The sequence below is a fragment of the Drosophila guanche genome, unplaced genomic scaffold (genome assembly GCF_900245975.1).
Source record: "Drosophila guanche unplaced genomic scaffold, DGUA_6, whole genome shotgun sequence".
In the NCBI taxonomy this organism is placed as follows: Eukaryota; Metazoa; Arthropoda; class Insecta; order Diptera; family Drosophilidae; genus Drosophila; species Drosophila guanche.
The window spans coordinates 313,181-321,665 of record NW_022995760.1 but is presented as its reverse complement, the minus strand read 5'-3'; positions in this window follow the sequence as shown (position 1 = coordinate 321,665).

Here is an 8,485-nt window from a genome sequence, read left to right as displayed (position 1 = left end):
GGCAAGATATATGTTGACAGGTTGTGAAAATATGAGCAGCATTTTGCTGCCTGCCACCCAGCGCCAAATGTGTTGAAAAATTGAAAAATATTTCGCCATCGATGCGCTAAAATATGGTTCCCCTCACCTTGCCGCCCAACACAGCACTCTCCTCCCCTTCCCACATTGTAAACCAAAAGCAAATCGTTGGCAAAATGCAAAAGGGATTGCCGGAGTAGGGATTAGAGGAGAGAAAGCCAGGAAAAAACGTTTTCTATGCCGAAAAGTTTTTGGCACTATGCCAGGAGCGGGGGGTGTGGAGCCAGAGCCGCAGCAGGACCAGTAGCAGGAGCCATTCCTAAAGTCACGAGGAAACGGGCAGCATGACCTGCTCAAGGTACATCAAGTAGGAGGTAAGGCAGTGCCAAAGATGCCCTGCTTGCTGGCTGGCATAGTCTCTCCTTCTGTGCGCTGTATCATGGTCCAGGCGGCTCCTGTACTCTGTCCTCCTGCAGCTCTCTCCTCTTGCTCCACTTCCTGTTTATGTCTTCTTGCGGCGTTTACTTTTGTCAGAGCTTTTGTTATTGTTACAGGGCAAGAAAGAAGAGAGAGTGAGAGAGTGAGAGAGTGAACAAGCTGGCTGGCTGTGGGAAGCGCAGCTTTTACTTTGATTAACTGACGAACGGCAGGCAATTGGCACAATTGGGGCTTTGGGGGACGGGGGCGACAGTAGGGGGTTGGGCGGAGAAGGTCCAGTCATTGTTGTTGATTTAGGATAACGCAAGTGAACGGTAAAAGGTTAACAAAAATGGATAGTGGGCATGGCGGTGCCTGGGGTCGGACGAGCATAAAGAAAATCAGAAAAAGATGAGCAGCTGAAAATTTGCCTCTTCAAATAAAAAGTAGGGGACAGCGAGAGTCTGACGTTGGATGTACCAGAGCGGGGGGGAGACGTAACCAAGAACTCTGGCTGCTTTGGGGTTTGTTCTCAATTTCCCTTTTTCATTGAGTGGAAAAGTGGTGGAGTGAGGGAATGGGGCAAGGCAAGTGAAGCCACCGCTGGGCACCGCTTGAACAGCATTCAACTAAAACTCAGCGAAAACTTAGTGAAAAACAGTAAAGGCTCTCTCGGATGGACAGCAAAGTTTTAGGAGTATTTCGGTATAAGCGGAAACCAATGGATGTGTTTATTTTCCATCGGTTAATGTCTGCTCCATTGCTCATAGATATCTGACAGCTTATATCTTACTTACAAATATTAAAGTTATATGGCATCCAACGGCAATTGAAGAGAAGAAAATCCCCCTCCCCCTCGTAAAATAAAACACAATTTTTTATTAGTTCGTTGAGATGCAATGGCAGCACCAGCCATTTGCCATCAACCGATGGGCGCTACCACATGACGCGCAAGCTCATCGCGTCCACTTTAACGTGCTCTCACTGCATATACTCACACACATATGTACATATATCAAATGTACATATGTATATATGTATAAACACACAAAAAGAGCGATACTGTGAGGATGAGTGTGGGGTAGCTGAAGAGGCTCCAAAGCCAACAACTTGTTAACTTTGCTTTTTATTTGGGAAAACTCTCCCCGCCTACTCGCACCACCCACCCCCCACTGTATTCGATATCTGAATCTGGTAAGCAGCTGTTCCCTTACTCCGGCCACTCCTGCGGCTTGGTGCGAGGCGGGAGTCCTGCTGCTGGCTCCCGCATTTCCCTTATTTATTGCCCCAGCCGCAGCGACGCCATTTGCCTGCCCCTGAAAAACGTTTCCTGTGCCATGCCGAGCAGCGGAAAAGGAGCAAAATGGCGGTGATTAGAGCCGGGATCTGCCTCTATCTCTGCCTCTGCCTCTGTCCCTGTTCGCGGTCCATGTGCCGCTCTACGGCTCTACTTTCAATTGAATTGAATTTAATGCATAGACAAGTGCAGCGGTGTTCGCAGGGAAATATTATCGTTGGCGGCGCACAGGGGATCCTGTGAATCATTTCCATAGAAGAAGAGAGGAAGGAAGAGCACTGAAATTAGAAGAAATTAGAAGATTTCCTTGGGAAAGCTGTCCCCAAGTGCCTGCTGGTCCTCAGTTTAGAAGCCACTTTTCTGAACTTCGATTGGTTTAAGACTCTGTGTGGCCCACTGTGGCGCGATTTGAGAGACAAAGAGGACTGGGACACGGGCACAGAGACGGACACGGACATCGATAGCACCAAGGACAACGGCAATGGCAACAACAAATAAACAGCAAAGAGCAAACATCAATAATCTATTTTATATTAAAGTTTATTATTTTTCACACACAGCCACAGACCCAAAAACATTTGTGTGAATTTGTTTACATTCTCTGTTGGCAGAAAGGAAAATGGAAAATGGAAAAAGGAAAAATGTAAAGAGGAATGGAAATTCATTTGAATTCGGCCACGAAAAAGTACGCGGGAGGAGTTGGGTGCAGGAATGGGACGACGTCACCTGCTGCTGCTGCTCATCACCACCTCATCGGTGGCATGCCCCATCTCCATCGGCATCCCTAGCTACGTCCCATGCTGCCTTCCTTCCTTCCTTGGCCCACCATGACCGTGCTTCGCTTATAAATATTTAAGTGCTGCAAGCAAAACTTTGCTCCTGCAGGGGCAGGAGAAAACAGCTTAAGCTAAGTAAAGGCCCCGTTTTGGGGCAGGCGGCAGGCGGCAGGCGGCAGCATTAGCAACAAAGCCAACAAGCGAACAGGAGTGGCAGTGGCAGCCACTCCCACTGTGGCACCCACTCCTGGCATGTGTTAATGAAAAGTTTCGGGTCTCAGTTTACAATTTGAGGCAACGAGCATTAGCCATGTGGCACAGGGCACGGGGGCTCTTGTGCGTCTGAGGCTCATTATCAATAGCATTTATGACTTTGCTGTCATGGTAACTTTGCTCTTTATATGGCCCTGCTCCTGCTCCTGGTCCTGGTCCTGGTCCTGGTCCTGGTCCTACTCCCCAGTCAAGTGAAGTGGCATTCCCAGAGTGTCCATCGCTCACTTGGCCTTCGGGCTCAGCAGGATATAGAAAATTGAATGGAATTCACAGCACACAATCCACTTCTAAATACATTCTTTCGCTTCGAATTCAGTTAGATTCGGATCTCTGTTTTGGTCAGGGCTCTGATGACTTCAAAGAGATGCCAGTTTTGTCAGACAGAATTGCAACGACATTTTTGGCCAAAAATTATTGCATTTTGCTTTGGCTCTCTCTCTCTCTCTCTCGCTCACTCTCTGTGGTGTCATGTGCACAAATTGCTGCTTATTAATGTCAGAAATTTCTAATTGCAATTTCTGCATACAAATTGCTCAAACTACCAACTCCAGGCCGCCCGCTGCCCGCTGCCCGCCGCCCGCCGCAAAGCGCAATACGCGCACAACCCACAAAGCCCAGAATCAGAGCCAGAAGCAGACCCAGATCCAAAATCCAGACCAAACCAGACCCACGACCAGCTAGCAGCAAAAGCAGCAGCAAATGAAATATTTCTACTAATTTCAACAATAAATTTTGATTATGTGCGTGGAGTGGGGGTCGGGACGCTGCGCACGAGCAGCTGAGGAGGCAACTTGAAGCTGACTTAAAGTCCGCCCCTTGCAGTATTTGACCAGGAATCGGAACAAACAAATTTCCTTCCCTTTGCCATAATCAAGCAGAAGGAAAAAGCGAGACAACAAAAATTTGCATATTTACGAGTCTGCCCCCGCCCAAGAAATGTAAGGATTCCGCTGGAGAACTGACAGTAGGGTCCTGCTCCGTCTGCACCGTCCGTCAGTCCATTTGTTTGTGCAACTTTCGAGTCTAAGCGCTAGAGGCATCATCTTCGATTCGGTGCGACGAATTGCAACTCAACAGATGATAGAAGCTAGAAGGGAGGAACGCGAGTCTAGTCCTGGAACACGATATTCGATATGGTTGGCAAACTCGCAGTTGGTCCTTCAGTTGTGTAAGCAAAAGGGAGTACCTCAGTCGGATACACATGTCCCATACTGTAATCGGAGATGGTTCTGCTGCGGATGAAGGAAGGAACGTGCATCCAATATTGGCACCGAATATTTCTTTCTTTTTTTTTCCTTTTTTCTGTCTGCTCCGGTGCTCACTGCTTCTCCTCGCAGGGTGGGTGCATTCTTCTGATTTATTGCTGTTCGTTCATTGAGAGACAATTAAATTGGCCGCTTTTCGTTTTAAGTAGCCCACACCCCACAGCCCACAGCCCACTCCACCCCACCCAGCTCTTTCCTTTACTTAAATTTTCTTTGGACTCTGCTCTGGTCGACCCTGCAGTGCTGTGCTGTCCGGTCTCTCGCTCTCTGTTTATTTGTTTGTTCATTTAAAAATATGTCGAAAAATATAAAACCCGTAACAAGAGCAAAAACAGGAGACAGGCGAACAAAACAAGAACTTTTCCGTACACAAACACGTAACCCGAGCACCCAATTCTGTGGCCAGTGGGTGGGTGGCTGGGTGAGGCAGGAGGGTGCGGATTCTCGGTTTCTGACAGCAGACTGGTGGTCAGGGGATCATTGAGAGATACAGCTACAGCAGCACACAAACAGACAACAGACAGCCTGCTACACCCACAGCCACCTCCACACAACTCCGCAGTGCACAGAAATTGGCAATTTTGCATAATAGTGATACATTTTACATGAGAGCATCGGGTGCAGAGGACTGGGGCATAGTTTTGTTCCTGGTTCCTGGGTAAAGCGGAATGCAGAACGTGGCACAACACCCACGTGTGTGGCTGGGTAATCTTATCGGAGCCCCTCGTTGGCGAGGGACACACTGGCGGAATCTCCTTAAATAGCAATTGGATATTATGTGAGATTTGTGACACCGAAACGGCAGTGAGATAAACTGCAAAATGAAATGCCAAACGGCGAAAGGATGAACAACGGCGCCGCAAAAACAAAACAAAACCAAAAACCAACAAAAAATAAAAAAGCAGTAAGCGGGGCCGCCGGGGCGATGGGTATATTCGAATGCAGGACATGCCTCGCGTGAGGGGCTCTACGGGATCCGGGATCCCAGTATGTATGGGCAATCTTAGGGTATTTACTCGAAGAGTAAATAGGGTATATTGGGTATATATAATATTTAAATATAACACGGGAATTACAAAGTGTTGTTTATTTATTGTATTTATCAAATGAATGTAAGGAGTGAGAGAATGCTCGCAAGGCGAGACGTTACATGTCATCGCCACTCGGCTGAAAGTTACTAACTTAAGAACTCTAAACTTCCCAACTGCGGACCCTTAGTAGCCGGCCACGGCGCTCGTCGCTGCCCAGCAAAAGTGCCGACGAAACTGCTTATTTTACAATATTGCAGAATTCGTCCCACCCAGTGGTCAATTTAGTTAACTCTTGTTAGCTTATATATTCTCGATCAGCATCAATAGCCTAGTCGATAGAGCCATGTCTGTCCGTCCGTATGTCCGTCCGTCCGTCTTGTTTGTCGGCTAGTTCTCAGAGACTATAAGAGCTAGAGGCACCAAATTTTGGCTCCGGACTGTTGAATGCTCACACTGAAACCAGTGTATTTCAAAAATTAACCCCGCCCCCTTCCGCCTCCACAAAAGGGCGAAATCCTCCCAAACCTACAGTTTTGAATGACCATGTCTATGAGATCACCAAATTGGGATCCGATTGGATCAATATTATGGCCACAATGAAGAAATTAATTTCCATTCTCTCATTCACACTCTGCTTCGCGAAGTGTGTGGCCTCTGCCGCGGCTCTGCCCTGACTCTGCAGTGTGTGGGTCTATGGAAGGGCGGCGAGCGTGTTGGCGCGAGAAGTGTTGTAGATGTAGATGACAGATGAAGAAAAAATGTAAAACTTGACAAATAACCGCTAAGGTACAGATGTAGTACTGAGTGCCGGGTATAAAAGATGTGACGCGTAAGAAGCGTCTCACACGTCCCTTCTCGTTTTTTTTTTCATTTCCTTCGCTGCTGCTGCTGATTTTTGTGCCAGCTTTGACCCGGCATTATCGGTAAATTTGTTGGCTTTCGAGCGGAAAAGGGGTGACGGGACAAAGGTCAAAAGTTTGTGGGCCAAAAAGGGTCGGATCGGGTCGGGTCGTGTGTAGTGTAGTGTTTATGGTGCAACTACCTCAAGTCATTTATTATCTTAGTCAGGGGTTGTCCTCCACAAAATCCTGAGCTCTTGCAGATTTGCATACTAAATTGAAAAACAATTGAAAAGGATCAAAAGAGGCCACACTTTTCTGACCGATTTCCTCATTTGGTGCCACAGTTACGAGTGTCTGCTGTGGCCATCCAGCCATCTGTTATCCTGCCCTGCCCTGCCCTGCCATAACGATTGAGCCCACGGTGGACTCGACACTTGTGCCACACATACATCGAGAGCAGGGGGGCAGTCAGCCAAGTGTGTGTCTGGGGGGGGTGCTGAAATATTGTACAATTGCAGTTATACCTTTCGAATACATATTTTGTGGATTGGCTGCATCACTATTGCCCTTTATTGCCTGCTTACATACATTTAACATTTAACAATTTTGGATGCGCCTGTCAGTGCGTTGTTTGTGTGCTGCTGCTTCCTCCTGCTCCATCAGGACTCTCACTCTCATCCATATGCAACTTTTTCTACCTCACCTGGCTGCCTTTGCCTCTTCCAGTGGGTAGATAGATTTCTGTGTATAAATTGATCTGAAATGTCAGCAAAGTCTGGCATGGATGTGGATTTTACTTACATTTCTATGGCTATATTCTGTGACTTCTGGCCATGTGTGCACTCCTGCAACAGAGTATCAAATGCTTCGGTCTGCGAATGCAACAATTCTCTTTTGTGTTTGTGTTTGGGTTTTTGCTGTTCGCCTTTTTTTGGGCGCTTGGCCGCACTGCCTTTTGCTTCTGTGTTCTCTGTTTGCTGTCAGTAGGTAAAAATTCCAATAAATAATTGAAATGGCTGTTTGTTACACCCTCTCCATATCCACCTTTCCCTCTCTCGCTCACTCTATCTGCGATACATGCCTCGCCCCTGCTCCTGCTGCTGCTGCTGCTCATTCGCCTTTTGTTTGGCTTGATGTTTTTATATCTTTTGTGACGCATCTCCAAATGGCAGTAGGAGCGAGAGAGAGAGTTGGAAACGGCATACGCGCTCGGCATTTTTATTACAGTTGCTCACACACACACACACACACACACACGCGCGTAAAACTCCCTAGCTCCGCACACAAATATTCGTAGCAAAAATGTATTCAGAAATTACAATTTTGTTGCTTCATTAATAAATTGTTCAATTTTTGGTGGACCTCTGACACACTGACCATCACTGACTCCATCACCTCGTCCGGATCCCAAATCCCGTATCCTTGGCATGACCACAACAATTGTGTGGCAGCACACCCCGACCCCACCCTCCTCCTCTTTCGCAGCCACAGTTTTGTTGCGGCATATTTATGGCTGCCTACTTTTTGGGGTCGCACCTGGGTCTTCATTGGAATCCGATTGCGATTCCCGTCTCCCGAAACTGTTGCGGCTGCTTCCTGATTTGTCAGCGGCTTAAGCGGAAATGTGAGCGGTGTGAGGTGGAACGGGAGCGACAATATTTTGGATGGTCATGACCCTAAAAATGTTGCTGCAGCAAGTTAAAAAACATGAAAGAGTCATAAAACGGGGCGCACCTCCCTCAGAATATTCTCCGACAACTTCCATTAGTTTCCCTCAGCCATGCGAAGAGAGTGATTTCCCCTTCCTCGCAACCACTCCCCGAAGAGTGCGTTTTTAGTGCATAAGTTCGTTCAATGATAACTCGAAAAATGAAGCTGAATGGCGGAGGATTCTCGCTGGGAAACAGCGTTAGGAAGCGGATACATAGAGAATAGAGGGTGCAGTTGGTAGGGGCGGGGGGGTGGGGACAGAGGGTAACAGGAAAGCCAACTCTCTGATTTATGATGGCCCGGCCAAAGTTTTTCCCAAAAAGTCTTGCAGTTTAGCGCCTGGCAAGTGATAAACTGCAAGGACTCGAAAGTTGTGTCGCCTCGAGCATAGCTGCGTTCCGCTTATTAGATTGTATTTGATGGTCTCCTATCCTCAACAAGCAACGCCCAAGATCCACTCCCCAGAACCACCCGGAGCCACCCCCAGCCACCTCGCAACGGGTGGCCAGAAAATGCCAGCTGGCAGAGACTTTCGTTGGAAGGTGATTTCGTGGGAAAAGTTGTTGAAAAAGATTGCAGCTGTTGGGGATAATTAAAGCTAAAAATATAGAATCACCAGCTGGCTACAAAATGTATATTAATTAATGATAAAAGCATGGAAATTAATGACGTGCAGGCATGCAGATAGAGCGATAAATAAACAATTAAAAATGCTGGGAAAATGAACCCATTTTTGCACCACAACAACCATAAGCATACCCTAAAGCCTGTACGCTCCGACAGATCGCAGCTCTGGGACGATGCGAATCATGTCGCGAAAGGTGACCTCCACACGAAACGGTGACTCCGAGCCACT